The 16,871-nt window shown below is 30.5% G+C and overlaps 1 protein-coding gene across 2 annotated transcripts in view; it reads right to left on the bottom strand.

Moving 5' to 3' along the window:
• Positions 1-16,871, bottom strand: part of LOC143045113 (protein CLEC16A-like) — a 140,391-nt gene that overhangs the window by 1,543 nt on the left and 121,977 nt on the right. The gene's annotated exons all lie outside the window — the stretch shown is intronic.

Raw genomic sequence — 16,871 nt, 5'->3', positions numbered from 1 at the left:
TTGTGATCAAATGTATTTACATAATATAGGTTTCTGACACAACATAAATGTGGTCAAATATCTTGCAAATCTATTGCGCAATACTGTAGTGTGCAATTGAAGATTTCATCTTGAAACTATGAAAAATATGAATCCCTTAAAAAAGTTTTAAACAAAAGATTCCCCAAACTTATTGAACCACCCCAACCCCCAACCCCTTGGAGCAATAACCCCAAAACTCGGCTGGGCAGCCGTTCATTTGTAGTATGGAACCTTGTAGTACAATTTTAGAGAGATCCATACACTTAAACACAAGTTATTGTCTGGAAACTAAAATAATGCTGTTTTTTTTGCCCTTCATTCCTCAACTGTTGGCACCGTAACCATTAAAATGAATCACACCCTTCTACTTGTGGTATTAAACATTGTGGTATAGTTTCAGAGCAATCGAAATATTTATACACAAGATATTATCCTGAAACTAGAAACATGCTTGTTTTGGGCCCCTATTTCCTAAGCGATTGGGACCATCATCCACAAAATCGATCCCAACCTTCCTTTTTGTGGCATTGACCTTCCGACCTTCCTTCATAAAGATCTATTCACTTAAACTAAAGTTGTTGTCCGGAAACCAATGTGTCTTCGGAAGACGACGACGACATCATACCATTATACGACCCAAAAATGTTTTTTGCGGACGTATAAAAAAAAAAGAAGGAAATTATACCAAAGTTTAATTAAAAAACCTTGAAATAAAAAAAAAACAAATTTATTTCTCACATGAATTACTGGTATATAAGTAAATATTGCACCATGTGGTATATTTTCTTGTTAAAATAATCCTTGTTTATTGAGAATTGTCGCTTATATTTAATGAAATGAAGAAAACAAATATTGGTTGCTGGTATTGGTAAACAATCATTTACGCAGTATATATTATTGATATTAAATATTCAAGATTCTAAAGAAAGGACAATCTATACAGTATATACTATTAGTATTAAATATTATAGATTCTAAATAATGGAAAATCACTCAGCAGTACATAATTATTTACATATGAAAACTATTTTTAATTTCATTGAATTATGATAGATGTTTAGAAAAGGATATAAAGTGGATGTACATGAGACAAAATACTTTATAAAATACTATTTTAATGTGGAAATAAAACGTAATAAAATACTATAAATTTAATGTGGAAATAAAACGTAATGAATTGATTCAAATGAAAACTATTGTCTGATCTGTTAACCTTTAGTTATCACACACAAACAATTTTTTTTTTCGAAGATATGCATTTTCATCATCCAACTTGAAAGACTGTCGTCAAGTACTTTAAGTAAAAAAATAGCCATTCGAACACACATACTCTGTTTTTATGATTCATTAGATAGGTATTTCACTTTACCCATATATTTCATCTTTTAGTACTGTGATTTTTTTATGTTATAATTCAACCTGTAGGTTTGATATATAAAAATGAGAGAATCTGAAGCGAGATGATGTATCAAATATTCTTGCTTTGCACGTTTTTAAGACAAAATAGTCAACTCAAACACGCCCTAACATAAAAAGGTCCACTCGATTTTCTCTTTTCGATACAATTGTTACCCATTTCTTTGAATTTTTTATTGAGTCACATAATGGAAGGGCAGACACGAAAATTACTGCACTAATAGACTGATATGTTCTCCGTCCGTGGTATTTTTTTAAAAAGGTTATGCATTTTCTACATCCAACTTGATAGATACCCATGTCGTCGACTTGATATCTAATTGTTCTGCTTAATTATGTAATAGATAAATTGAAACCTTATGCAAATGGTGTTTTTATAATAGAACACTTCGTAAGTGAGAAGAAAATAGTCATTTTATTAGTTTCTATTAACTTTTAAATTTTTTGTTACTATAGTAAACATTACAGTAAGCATTTATCGCCTTCTCTTACAAAGAGCTTCGATTCTTTTGTTCTATTTCAATCGGGTTTCCGCCTGTGTGTGAACGAAATAGAAGAGAATACACAACAATTGTCAATTGTTAAAGACTAGAAGTAAACCTCTTATAACACTGACCATACCAATTTGTCTGCACCTGATGCGCATGTCGACAAAAAATGCATCGTCAGTGATGCTCGAGACAAATATTTGAAAATCAATTTTCTTTTATAATAATTAAAAGCCAAATGTCGCTTTTGTTGTTTACTAGCGTAAAAAAAAGCTATATTCACATATATTCAAACATATGCACATGTATATTTATAGGTTAAAACATATACAGTCATGATGGTTATACGGTTAAAGATATTTCAGGGGAAAAAAGACCAACCAAAGCTCCACAGAACCTACAAACAGTTTAAGATTTATTTGCTTTGAATCGATGCTCGTTTAATTCCATATAAAGCAAAACATGTATAAAACATTATATAACGTATACAAAATTAAGATATATACATCCTAGATTTCATATATTTATATTCAAACTCTACTAAATCTTCACAAATATAGGTATACATCGTGGACATGCATTATATTACATTTTTAGTTATCAATAACAAAAAGATGTAAACACTTGTAATTCCTTTAAATCTCTTTTATTTAAAGGGAGGTTTAGCTAGCACTACAACCAGGTTTAACCCTGTTTGTTTAAAAATACCAGTTGATGGTCAGGAATATGACGGTTGTTTTTCACACGTTTGATTAGTTAAAGCTTTGATTTAGTCAGTCCATAGATGATCAGTCTTTATACACTTCCACTTTTTAAAATTTAACTTGGAGTTCAGTTTTATTGTTATTCTTTGTTTATCATGAAGGATTTAGACCTTTAATAATTAGAGGTTGACCGTATTAAACCAAAACCGTAGAACCAACTCAAACAGTCTTGACGATGGACTTTTTATGTCACGATTCTTTAAAACCTAAATTTATATAAAAAGATATTTTTGTAACTATCAGACATCTGAAAGAATAAAATCTATACAGCAACGCATAACTCACTATTTCAATCACCCAATCCTCGTCCCTCATATGCACGTTACAGGAGAACCACTTAGTTTGTCTTTAATTGGTATGTCATTTCGTGTTGTCCCGTTCACAGTTTTGTTTTCTATAATGTGTTTTATAGACCGTTTGTATTTTCTTCTTTTTTGTTTTTGACATACCGTTGTCAGTTTATAAAAATAGCTTGAATTTGAACATCCCTATGATTTCTTTCGCCTTCCTATTCAATAAACATTTTCAACAAAAAATGGTACGAGAGTAAAGCTTACATTTATAACTATACGGTTTTTATTAAAGTTTCTATAAAAATTAATCGATTTTTTTCTTCTTTCTACGAACATCTTTTTTCTTTCATGATATAATTGTGTTAAAATATATTACTTTCAAGCCATTTTTTATGTTCTGTTCAACGTAACAAGAAGTTGTTTCAAATAATTTCCTTTAAGCTAGGAAATACATATGAACTTGAGGGAGAAAATACAAGGCAACATTCAATAGTCATTTGCAAAAGTTAATCTAGCCGGGCATACTAACACAACTGTTGTGCAAAACGGCAGGATCCCAGGCTAAAGTTAATCACACAATGCCATTGTCGAAATAGAGAAATGATGAAAACGTACCTCACTAAAAATTCACGTTTAATGCTTCCAAAATAAAATAAAATAATCTAAGCTATTAGCAAAATTTAATAGTCGAGTTCACTTTCCCTCTAAAAAATCCATATAATATAGTGTCGATTCGTATTTTTTCGTATTTCATGTCTTTCTCTGTTCAATGTTTATTGCTTTACCTGCGATATTTATGGCATTTCATAATAATTAAACTCTTTGACCTGAGTAAAAAATAAATCATTTAAAAATTATCAAATTCAATTAATATGCAAATTTATAAAAAGATTGTATTTCTCCCAAAGAAATGAAGTTTATTCAATAAGCAAGATATTTATATTTTAACGTACCAAATGCAAAAAGAAAAGTACCCCACTCCTAAACTATCAAAACTCCGAATTAAAAATTGCTTATATACTAATATACAAATATATTTCATCGTACAATTTATTTTAAGTATAGTTTAAACAAAATTATAATTGAGAATTTTTTCTTTAAAACTAAATAATATTGTGAAGTTATAAAGAACGAAGTCGTTCTGATCATATGTGACTCCATTTTTTACTGCCGAAACCATAGTGATAAATTGTATTCAAATATATTTCTTAAATAGCTTTTTTGTTGTTGTGTATGTTAATAAAATTTTCTAGCATTTTATACTGAAAAATTGTTAATGGCCAGCTACTTAGTTTATTATTACAAATTTATTAAGAAACCAGACATAAGATCAAATTTTTCTAGAAAGGCAATTTTTCATCTGAAACATTGTTTTTCTCTCTTAATGTAAGAATAAACAATTTACTTTAAATTAAACAAATTTAAAAACATTTTCTAAACCTATCATTCTAAATTTACAAATCAGCTGATTTAGATATCAAAACAAATATTATACAACATTTAAAGTTTTCCCAGAACTAATTTGCATACTGTTCTAGGAAGTGTAATCATCTCCGTGTTATGACACAACTAGCTAGTGATTGAGTTTAACAGGGCCGTTGGCCTACATCCAAAACATCATAATTGTTACACTCTAGTTAAATTATTCTGATTGAATATGTGAGTCAAACATCTGCAACAGTATTATTATTTTACTTCAATATTCAAAGTTGTTGTTTTGATTAAAAGAATATAAATTAAGAGTATATTAATTTATTCAGACTTCAAATCTTCTAAAAATCGTATTTTACATCAACCATATAAAGCAAACTATCAAAATTATTACTGAACTGCAGCAGAGACATATAATACAATATGAAATTATAAATAATAAACATGTCTCTGAATGTAGTTATCTTCTTTCACATATAAAAAATAATAAGGAGCAGTAGCTTCAGCAGAAAAATATTTTTTTTGGTGTTTTATATTTTCAATTTTCATGAGGAACGATTAAGATAAAATTCCCAAATCTTGAAAAGTGTGAAAAGATCCTCAAGTAACTCTATAAAAACGAAGGACATAGACAATCTAATCGTTCTGTGCATTTTGAAAGACCTCAGTTGAACACTGTTGGTGGAAATGATGACACAAAACTGTCTTTCGTCAATTTGGCTGAACATTGATAAGTTCTTTAGTCTTTAGTTTTCTTTGCTGCCCTATATAGAATATTGTTTTACCCCAGTTTTATGTCCGTATGATGATTTCTTGTACAAATTAAGATGACATTTGCGTGTTGGTAATCATAATATTTGAAAATCTATTGCACCTTTCAACTCATACATATAATACTTACTTCCAAACTTCATGGTATTCACAAAAACGTTGCAAGGAATATGTCGAGTAAAAAAATAATGGTTAGAAGGACAAACGACTTAAATCAGGATACCATCTTCTTAAGAAAGGCATACATATACTCATGAAAATGCCAACTCAATGGTATCTTTTATCCAATTGTTAAAGATTTGAAGAACCGTTAACGTTCAATTCTATTTTTTTTAAAGGGAAATTTGGAGGAATTCAAAATCACCTAAGAAAGCTTCAGGTGGAAAAGCTTATACAATTTTCGTATGCATATCTGTTCACATTGAAGTAAACTATATTATACTTGTGTGTCTGATAATAAGTTGTTTTAATTTCCCAAAACTTTCGTGAAACAGAAAATATCATTGAACCAGATAGTAAGAATAACACTGCTTTTCTTTTCTTTAAATTAACACCCTGTCACTAGAAATTAGCTAGCCTGTTTCACCAATCAATCATTTAATTATATTAAATATAATCCGAAACTAAGCGCAAGGAGGTTATACGACCTCAGAGTAAGGTGAAATGATCCTACTCCTAAAATTAAGTTCAAAGAACAATAAATATCAACCTGTCATATGTATATATTGTCAACATGTTAAGCTCTAACACTTCACAAGCACTCTGGAGTAATGAATGACGTAATGGCCCATGTGTCAAGTTCTAAACATCTATTGTTTATCCGAAATGAATCCTTAAAATTTGTCCAACTTACTCATGAAATTGAGGACAGTGCCTTTTTAAGCAATTCAGACCGACATATATTCGTTACGACCAATCCTAGTATCCAACTTTGTATACAGTCACATACATTATATATGAATCTGTTCATTTGGGCTTAGAATTGAATGATAGAAGCATGATCATATCACATACCGTTAGGAATTTTTAAAACGGTCTCAAACTACCGGATAATTAAAACAAAGTAAAGGGTCAGTGATGTCTCATTCATTTTGTTTTAAAGTTAGGTAGTACTACATTAGTTTCGAACCCTGCGACCAGATAAATAACTTTCATTTATAATTCTTATTTGATATCGTAAGAATTCATTTTTTTATAGGATACCAATTTTCGTGAAATAATATTCTATATCCTGGTTTTGAAAAGTCTGAATACGAAACTATAGAAAATATTTATCATGTTTTACATTGAAAACCGTCGTAAATCTATACCCATCAACGAAACCCACGAATATTTGTATCAAACAAATAATAAACCTGATGATTCATACACTTTATAGTCTGGAATCTAGTAAAACTTTTGTTTTTCCGCTTTTTTGCCCTTAATTCCTGAATGTTTGGGGCAATTACCCCCAAACTAAATCCGAGCATTCCCATTGTGATACCGAACCTTGTTATGTCAAAAAGATCCATACACGTGCACACAAGTAATTGTCCGAAAACAACTGGCCCCTTTTTGCTTAACTGGTGGTACCATAACCCCCAAAATCCATTACAACCTTCCTTTTGTGGTAAGGAACCTTCTTGTAAAATTTCCTAGATATCCATTAACTTAAACTAAAGTTATTGTCCGGAAACCAAATGTGTCTTCGGACAACTACGAGGACGACGATTTGGACGACATCATAGCATTATATAAACCCCAAAAAATTATTTAACTGACAAATATATCCGCAAATATCTTACTTTTATCCCTCTTGATCCTACAAAAATGATAAAATCCCATTTTTCGACAAACTTAGAAATGCAACACAAGTTTTCTCATTCACATTCGAAGGAAAAAGTTGAGGCTATATATATAACAAGATGGCCTAGGAATATAACAAATATTTGAAAGGAAACACAAAATTGAATCTGAATGCTATGGATTTTTCTTACATTAACCCCTTTCTTCATCGATTAAATTAAGCCACTCATTCATGTATAAATGAATTTAAATTAAAAAAAATCGGACTATTTCAACTAAGTTAATTGCAGACTGTGTGAGATTTAGTTTTTCGTGCGTGCTGAAACAGATCATTAAAATGTACATAGCGATGCTTTTACATGTGCTAGATTACAGACATTCTTAACAAGGAGAAACCAAATTGTTACTGAATGTGTCCTGCTACGTCTATTTTAGGTTACAATGAAAGGATGTTTCTACGATTACAAAATACATACTGAGTCTACAGGACACAAATAAATGTTAATAAATCCGGTTTGCTGTCGCTCTGGTAGCCTCTTGATGATAATATTCCTCTTTCAAAAATTTGAGCGGGATTTACTTTGTCAGGAGTCGACGATAAAGGGCAATCGGACAATCTCTGAATCGTTCGGCTTAAGAAACCTGTTTTTTCATATTTCGGGGATCAATGTTCATTTGTTTAGGTCATGCATAATTCACAACTAAGGATATTCTTTCAGACTATCTGCGTATTTAAGGGTAGTAAAATAAGATAATCAACCAGTTTGTCATTCTAATTGGCAGGCAAGGGAAATAACTAAGATTTAAATTAGATCAATGGGAAACTATCTTTATAAGAGAAGCGACAGATAACAAAGAGACATCATTCAAACTCACATGTTTACTTATTCTCAAAATATTTCTACCTGACATCGGAAAACTACTTTCATAAATATAAAATTTGCAAATTCTAAAATGCTCTAGCTATCTGCTAATGGTATAAAGGCAATCGACAAATTCAACAAAGGAATAGTTGGGTTTGACGTCAATGGATTTTTTTAAGACTTCTAACCTCCACAGTTTTGGATCTAGCAGTGTTCCACGAAAAGCAAATTGTGCCAAGTAACATTTGTCTGGATAACGTTTAAATTCTTCCAAGAAATCGTAAAAGTCGATTTTTACGAAGTTGGTCTTATTGAATCAATATGTCTATGGAATGCCTTTAAACATTTCAGCATCATGATTTAAAATGTAATTTTCACTGAAGAATCATTAGAAGTAATAAACAAGATTGTCATTCTTGTCTTATAATTAGCGTTTATATCAATAACTCACTCAGAGACGGATAAGAACATCGGTTAAAATATTTAAAAAAACAAATTTCTAAATTAATATAACTGCTTCCGACTATTTTTTTTTTTTAAATATTAGACCTGTAAAACCCTTATTCCTTGAATGTGTTGGAGTAAGATATGTCAAGTTCAAAAGATGAATACTTTCGTTGTTATAGATTTTTTTCGAAAGCAGATGAGGAGAATTTATATAGATTGATATTTGTAAAACATCAAATACGGTTTTTGAAAGTACTATGTATGTTTCTATTGTAATAAATATTGCTTCCATACACAGGCCACTAACAAAGATGATACATATTTTAGATAGTTTGTAATGAGCATTGGTTTTGAAAACTGGCACTGGGGGATTAGAGTAGCTGCATGCATCAAATAAGTTTTCTATATATACTAAGGAATCGGCTAAAAAGGAAAGTGTATGTATACTGGAATGACTTACTGTTCATAATGAATATTAAAGTTTACCAGGACGGCTGCTGTACAACTACTAGTTTGATGAAAATATTGGTTAACGTTTCGTTCCAAAGGGTATGATAACACCTGACCAGTCAGCCAGGAGGAATGCATACTTCGTAACCATTGAAATAACGGCTATTTGTTGAAATTTTAATCCAACAAACTCAACAGATCTATTATCGACCAAAATGTCCCGCAATTTGTTGATATCACCATCTATATATTTGTTGTTGGAATCAGCATACTTCTCCACGAAGATATTCCTCATCACAACATTTACGAAGGCCCTCATTTATTGGAGGAAGAATGGTAGAAAACACCTTTGAGAAGATAAATAGACGACAAGGCTAAATATCATTCTTTTTTTATTTAAAATTTTGTAAGGTTTATCTATCTAGTTTTAAGATAAGAGATGTTAATTTACTTTTTAGTGTTAATACCAAAGGTGAAAAGAATAGATTTGTTATTAACTAAATTCTCCTTTTATAAATGATGCAGTAGAGCTAATGCCCTATGGATAAAGTGTTCAAGTTATGTTCACCAGACTTGCTCCATGAACATGTTTGAAGAAAAATTAAAATAAACCGAAACTCCTCATATTATGCTTTTTTATAAACAAGAATGGTGGTTGCTTGAATTATAAATATAACCAGATGCTCCGCAGGGCGTAGCTTTATACGACCGCAGAGGTTGAACCCTGAACGGTTAGGGCAAGTATGGACACAACATTCAAGCTGGATTCAGCTCTAAATTTGGATTGTGATTAAATAGTTGACACAGCATAGGTTTCTGACACAGAATGAATGTGTTCTAATGAACTTAAAATTTTTGTTTCTCTTAGAGCAATTCACTATGCTGTTGAATATTAATCCTCTCAAAAAAATGTTTGAAGAAATTTTCTTTTTTATTTATGAAATTTCAAATGAGAAAAATTGAACCCAATTTTTTTAATCACATCCCCCTTTCCCTTATTCCAAAACTAATCTCAATTAAAATTTCTAATGGAGTTTGCAACAATAACTACTCATTTAAATACATCATAAAATATTAAGATGTAAAAAAACTGCTTGTTATCACTGAATGGTAAAGATTATTTTAATTTATCAGTTGGTAGTAAAAAGTGAATATACATTGTATATTGTATATAACAAAGATTTAAGTTGATTCTGGACAAAGAAAGATAACTCCAATTAAAAAAAAAATCTTGCTATTGCACAATATTTTGCAATTAGATATTTCTTGCTTACTATTCTGGACAAAGAAAGATAACTCTAATTAAAAAAAAATTTGATATTTCACAATATTGTGCAATTAGATATTTCTTGCCATTGCGCAATACTGTGCAATTGAAAAGACTTGCTATTACACAATACTTAATATAATAATTTTAGATCCTGATTTGGACCAACTTGAAAACTGGGCCCATAATAAAAAATCTAAGTACATTTTTGGATTCAGCATATCAAAGAACTTCAAGATTTCAATTTTTGTTAAAATCAGACTAAGTTTAATTTTGGACCCTTTTGACTTTAGTGTAGACCAATTTGAAAACAGGACCAAAAATGAAGAATCTACATACACAGTTAGATTTGGAATATCAAAGAACCCCATTTATTCAATTTTTGATGAAATCAAACAAAGTTTAATTTTGGACCCCGATTTGGACCAACTTGAAAACCCTTTGGACCTTAATGTAGACCAATTTGAAAACGGGACCAAAAGTTAAGAATCTACATACACAGTCATGACAGTTAGATTCAGCATATCAAAGAACCCCAATTATTCAATTTTGATGAAATCAAACAAAAGTTTAATTTTGGACCCTTTGGGCCCCTTATTATGTTGGGACCAAAACTCCCAAAATCAAACCCAACCTTTCTTTTATGGTCATAAACCTTGTGTTTAAATTTCATAGATTTCTATTTACTTATACTAACGTTATGGTGCGAAAACCAAGAAAAATGCTTATTTGGGTCCCTTTTTGGCCCCTAATTCCTAAACTGTTGGGACATAAACTCCCAAAATCAATACCAACCTTCCTTTTGTAGTCATTAACATTGTGTTTAAATTTCATTGATTTCTATTTACTTAAACTAATGTTATTGTGCGAAAACCAAGAATAATGCTTATTTGGGCCCTTTTTTGGCCCCTAATTCCTAAACTGTTGAGACCAAAACTCCCAAAATCAATCCCAACCGTTCTTTTGTGGTCATAAACCTTGTGTCAAAATTTCCTAGATTTCTATTAACTTAAACTAAAGTTATAGTGCGAAAACCAAGAAAATGCTTATTTGGGCCCTTTTTGGCCCCTAATTCCTAAAATGTTGGGACCAAAACTCCCAAAATCAATACCAACCTTCCTTTTGTGGTCATAAACCTTGTGTTAAAATTTCATAGATTTCCATTCACTTTTACTAAAGTTAGAGTGCGAAAACTAAAAGTATTCGGACGCCGGACGACGACGACGACGACGCCGACGCCAACGTGATAGCAATATACGACGAAAATTTTTTCAAAATTTGCGGTCGTATAAAAATATCTAATGGTTGGGTAGACAAAAGTAAAATCACAAAAATACTGAACTTCGAGGTAAATTCAATCGTAAAGTCCCTAATCAAATGGCAAACTCAAATGACAAAACACACGAATGGACAATCTTCAGTCAATTCTTTTAACCAGTTTTTACTCCAAAGCTTTGAAACTGCTGATAAATTAGTAGTGGCAATTCCAACTCTTGTTTGTTGTATGTATGTATCAAAATATATTCTATAATTTAAACATATGATAATTTTGTTTACGAATTTTAGAATTAAGTATCAATAAAATAACTAGGATTAATGCTGGCTCCAACAAGTCTAGTTGCTTCAAAAGCGATAAAGAAAATATTAAGACCTATAAACTGGACACCTTACGAAAATAACTCCAATCAGTCACTTTGTCAGTTGATAAAAAATATAATACCCCAAGTTTTAGATAGCATACATTTCTAACGTTAATCTCTAGTGACAGTAAAATTTAAAGTGTGTCTCTGTCTTATTTCAATATAAACATAAACAAATAGTTGAAAGATCAAACTCTAATCAAAATATTGTCACCTAGTGCCCTAGATTCAACTTCTGATAAAAAAAATGAACTTAGTAAAAGTAATGATTTCCCTCTGGGCTATTACAATGCACATTGGAATACAGGACAAATGTGAGGGGCATATTTAGATGAAGAGGCGTTCCATGTATGTTCTTTTTTTCTCACCCTTCTTCGATAGGATTTTATAGCATTACCAGTTCTTAACTTCAAACATCTCTTTGCATTAACCTCATACTTCTTAACTTTAATCCTGGTATCTATGATAAGTTTGTTATGCTAGTTTAAATTAAAACATAGGATCCAAATATTAAAATAAACTTGAAAGCAGGTTAAACTCTAGAAGAGGTTTAATTTTACAGCTTAGTTATACGTCCTCTGTATATGCAAATACGCACAACAATGTGTCTCTTTCTCAATTCACTAGCAACATTAGTTCAATGTCTTAGTTCTTAACTAATATGATATAATTTTACAGATTATGTACTTTTTCTGATATCGACTAAATAGCTGAGTGTAAATTCCAGGGCTGGTGATGCAAGCATAACATAGCAATAGAATCTAACCCTTTTAACATATCACTTTTAGAGTTCATATAATTTCTCCAGTTGTTGTTTTTTTTCCTTGGTTAGTTTAATCTTCTTCCTGATTTTATGAGATAAGAACATCAGTAAACTAATGCTGCCTATATTTACTGGTTGAACTTTAAAAACTCTTTTATGTGGCCAACTCTTTAACTTTTCAACTCTGACAACAATACATCATGGCAAATTTAACAAACTTAAAGTAGCTAGAAAAGCTTTTGATTAAAAAATCCTTTGGCTTTGGAAGAAATTTGTCATTGTAATAAAGCAAAAATATGAAGCAGTAATATATCCTAATATAAAAATAAGAATGGCATACATGAAAAGCATGAATGTTATGTTCCTCATGCAGTCTTAAGTTTTCTATACTGTTGTTTGTCTTTTCATCTTTTTTTTTTTAAATTTTTGCCATGGGATGGTCAGTTTGTTTTTAACTAGTGAGTTTGGATATCTTTTTGGTGTGTGCAGTATCTCTTAAAGCAGCAATTAACAATTATTGTTATTGAACTTAATATTCATTCTACCATACACAAACATTTATATAATCTCACAAGAAGAGGATTGCTACTATCAAAATCATCGATAGAGAAGGTCAGATGAGAAAAATGGCTTCAATATTTCTGAAAAATAAACCAATAGAAAATAACTACTTGCAGATTTATAGATTAAAACCCAGTTCAATAAAAGCTAATTAGTATCTATTACCAACACATTTTGTTCATTACAATATCAGACCAAACTAAAATACCCAATACAAGCGAAAAAAAATCCCCAAATACAAGCTAATACAATCTTCCAATACAAGTCTATATTTTCTTACATCCACTTCATTTGAACTTGGTGGATAGTTGTCTCATTGACAATTATACCACATCTCCTTAATTTAATAGGAACTATATATTTCTATGGTAAATGCATCAATTAATTTGAGTATCAATGTCTCTGAACTATCTGATATTAATAATACCTGGCAATGTAATTGTATATACTTTTTTCAGTTTCATACTCATCTTTACTAGATGAAACCTAATGCATAAGTTCATTGACTTTCCTTGACAAAGTGAGAGTCATATCAAAATGCTAGTAATAACAATAGCAAAGTTCTAAAATTACTACTTAAACAATTTTCAAGGCTTTTCAGTTGATCTAGTTTTATTCAAAAGAAACATGCTTTCAACTATAAATTTATTAAAATCTGTTAAATATTCAAACATTCAAAAAGGACTGAAGAAATTTAGAGATGTATGTCATATACTTTTCGTGTATGTGTCCTATTTATGGGATTATGATATGTTACTTCTTTATATTTATGTCTTATTATAATTACACATTTCTTTCATAACAATAACAACCTTTCAATAAATTCTTCTTTAAAGAACATGCAAGTAATAAGGTTATTCAACTTTTTGAAATTGATATTAGTATGGTAATTTAAAAATTACATGCAAATCAAATAAAGGAATTAAACAATACTGATCGAGTTTCAAAACAATAGCAGCTGTCAACATATAATATATACATATGCAAACAACAAAACTGTCATAAAATTCAGGTTAGGTATTGGTAAAAAAAAAGAATGGAATTTCACTGATGCAGAATTAATAGATTTTATCATATACTTAGCATTGATATGATAGCTTTTGCATATGTGTAATGAGCGGAAGTACACAAGCCATAATTTCCCAACTGGCCTGATAACCCATATCAGCCCGGGCTGATAACCCATATTAGGGGCGTCTCGTGCAAAAAAACCATAACAGTGCTTCTCATGCAAGTTACTTTCGGTGTTTCTGGTATCGATTGTTTACTTTTCCATTGTGACGTCAGATATTTTTTATGACGACGTCAAAATTTACGGGAACTTTTGTCCCCAGTTTAGTACTTGCTAACAAATGCCATTGACAATTAAGAATCATTTTATAGTACAACAAACATGGAGTAATAATGATCATAAAACTCTTCCAAATTTTCAATGTTTCAAACTGACTCTATAGGAAATGTTATGATACATATATATGGAGGTAGTGATGCTGTTGTTGGACAGTTATAGTATATTTGATTCATAATTTAACTTCTTTATAAAGTTTTTGACTGTTTTAGTTATTGCATTTGTTTATTTGCCTTATTTAGTCCTGTGATGAGTTTATTTACATAAAACTATTGTCGGAAGTATATGATAAAGCGATTAATACATGGCCTTTTCCATATCAGCCTGGGTTTCATCCCTCGACCCATATCAGCACCTCGACTCCGTCTCGGGCTGATATGGGGGTCTCGGGATGATACCCAGGCTGATATGGAAAAGGCCATGTATTAATCTCTATTTAAAAATCATAACAAATCAAGAACCATATATTAAGCCATTGAAGTGATATGTACTTGTATACATACTGTAATATATATATTTTGTAAAAGTCAGTAAACTATTTTAATGACATGATAAAATAAAATATAGTATCTTATTTAAATGGAATAACAGTTCAAAGCAAACAACATCTTCTGTTTTTGCAAATGAGTATAACATGTGGAATATCATGTCATGTTTTAAATAAATTTTCATATTCTTAAGGGGACATACTATAGACTGCCAGTAAGATAGTAGGATATCACTGAATTCCTCAAATTTAACAAAATACAAAAATAGTGAAAAATAGACTCACAGGGAATGTAAGTTAAAACAAACAAAATCATGAAAATGGGAACTCATCATAAAAGTATTGTCTCTTACACAACGAATAGTACTCAAAGAAAACAGACAAACTTTATATTACCAAATTTCTTATGTTTTCTTCTATTTATAGGCATAATTTGTATAGACAATTTGTATATGTCTATTAGTGAAAACTGTAAGTTGACTATATGTCTTTTTTTATATTTGTGTCACTCTGATTGATGCATTCCCCTCATCTCCTTTTCTTCATTACCTTATATGACACCTAACTTTCTGTGCCAATATCAAAAGTGTTCCTATTGTACCATTGACAACCTACATAATAACTAATACATTTTTAGCGTGAAATAATTGAAGGAGGAGTAGGGATAGACACCTACACATTAGTTTTCTCTTACTTTTTGTTGATTTAAACCTGATCTGTCACCCACTAGATACACGTTTGTTAATACATATGTTTACTAATTTGCTTGCAAGCGATTTCTGACCAAATCTATTTAAAATATCATAATTGTAATTTAGATTTGAACCACGAGAGAAACAAATTTTACCACTTCATGCTGTGCCCATATTTTTGACAATTATGATGATTTTGTCATTTGATAAGGGACTTTCTGCTTCGAATTTTCCTCAGAGTTCAGTATTTTTGTGATTTTACATTTTAATAGAGATTTTACACATTATTATTAGTTGATTTTCATATTTAAACATCTCAAAAACTTTAACTTTTTCAAGTAGAGAAATATCATAATCAATGGATTAGAATATATATTTCAAAAATCTTAACTGACATATATAATCTTCCAAACAGATTGTTTGACTTTAATAATATATCTTTGATTAACCTCTTCTCATCTCATCAACACTAAAATTTAATATGTCTTAAAAATTCATAGGCATTGACTTTTATTAACAGATCCTTTGAAAAGATTGGAAAAGTATGCCTTTGGATTGTTTACATATCATTGAAGAAATTGATATCATTCCAAGTGTTCAAAGTACATGTATATCGCAGGTTAATCATTGCAGTGGTAGAGTTTATATCTTTGGTATCCACTGACGAGGAAACAAAAAGTTTGTGTATTCTTTCAAATCATTACTGCCCTTCTATGCACTTTATTTTTTTTTATTTTGTACTCAATTAAACTTTATATAGAGAATAATACATGGCAAAATCCGTATCATATGTCGTATCATCCCGAGACATCAATATCAGCCCAAGGGCCTTTAGGCCCGAGGGATGATATTGGTCGAGGGTGATACGGCATGTGATACGGATTTTGCCATGTATTATACGCTTTATCATATATTTCAACAGAAGAGTATTATATTATATGAACTGTTTTCTGATCCCGATAGATTAGCACTGGGTTACCTTCAGTTCTGCTTTTGTCTTGGTTCAAAGCCTTAAAATAACTGCTTATACAAAGCACCTGGGTTACCTTACCATTTGCCTGCTGCTGTTTTAAAAATATTTTGTTTATTATTGTATTTATTTGAGTGTTTTGTATTTTTTATAGTTGCATTTAGTGTGCCAAAAAATATGCAAACTTGATGTTCGTGACGTCACATACAATATGAAAACTTGACGTTCGTGACGTTACATACCAAACAATGACGTCATTAAAAAAAATGACCTATTTCGAGGAAATTTTTTTCTTAAGCAAAAAAAAAACCAAAAAACTTTATGTAAAAAAAAAAAAAAAAAAAAAAAAGGTATGCGATACGGGTTTTACCATGCGATACGGGGTATGCGATACGGGGTATGCAATACAGGGTA

The sequence above is a fragment of the Mytilus galloprovincialis genome, chromosome 9, assembly GCF_965363235.1.
Source record: "Mytilus galloprovincialis chromosome 9, xbMytGall1.hap1.1, whole genome shotgun sequence".
In the NCBI taxonomy this organism is placed as follows: domain Eukaryota; kingdom Metazoa; phylum Mollusca; class Bivalvia; order Mytilida; family Mytilidae; genus Mytilus; species Mytilus galloprovincialis.
The sequence above is the reverse complement of the archived record's forward strand: the minus strand, read 5'-3'. Positions and strand labels throughout refer to the sequence as shown.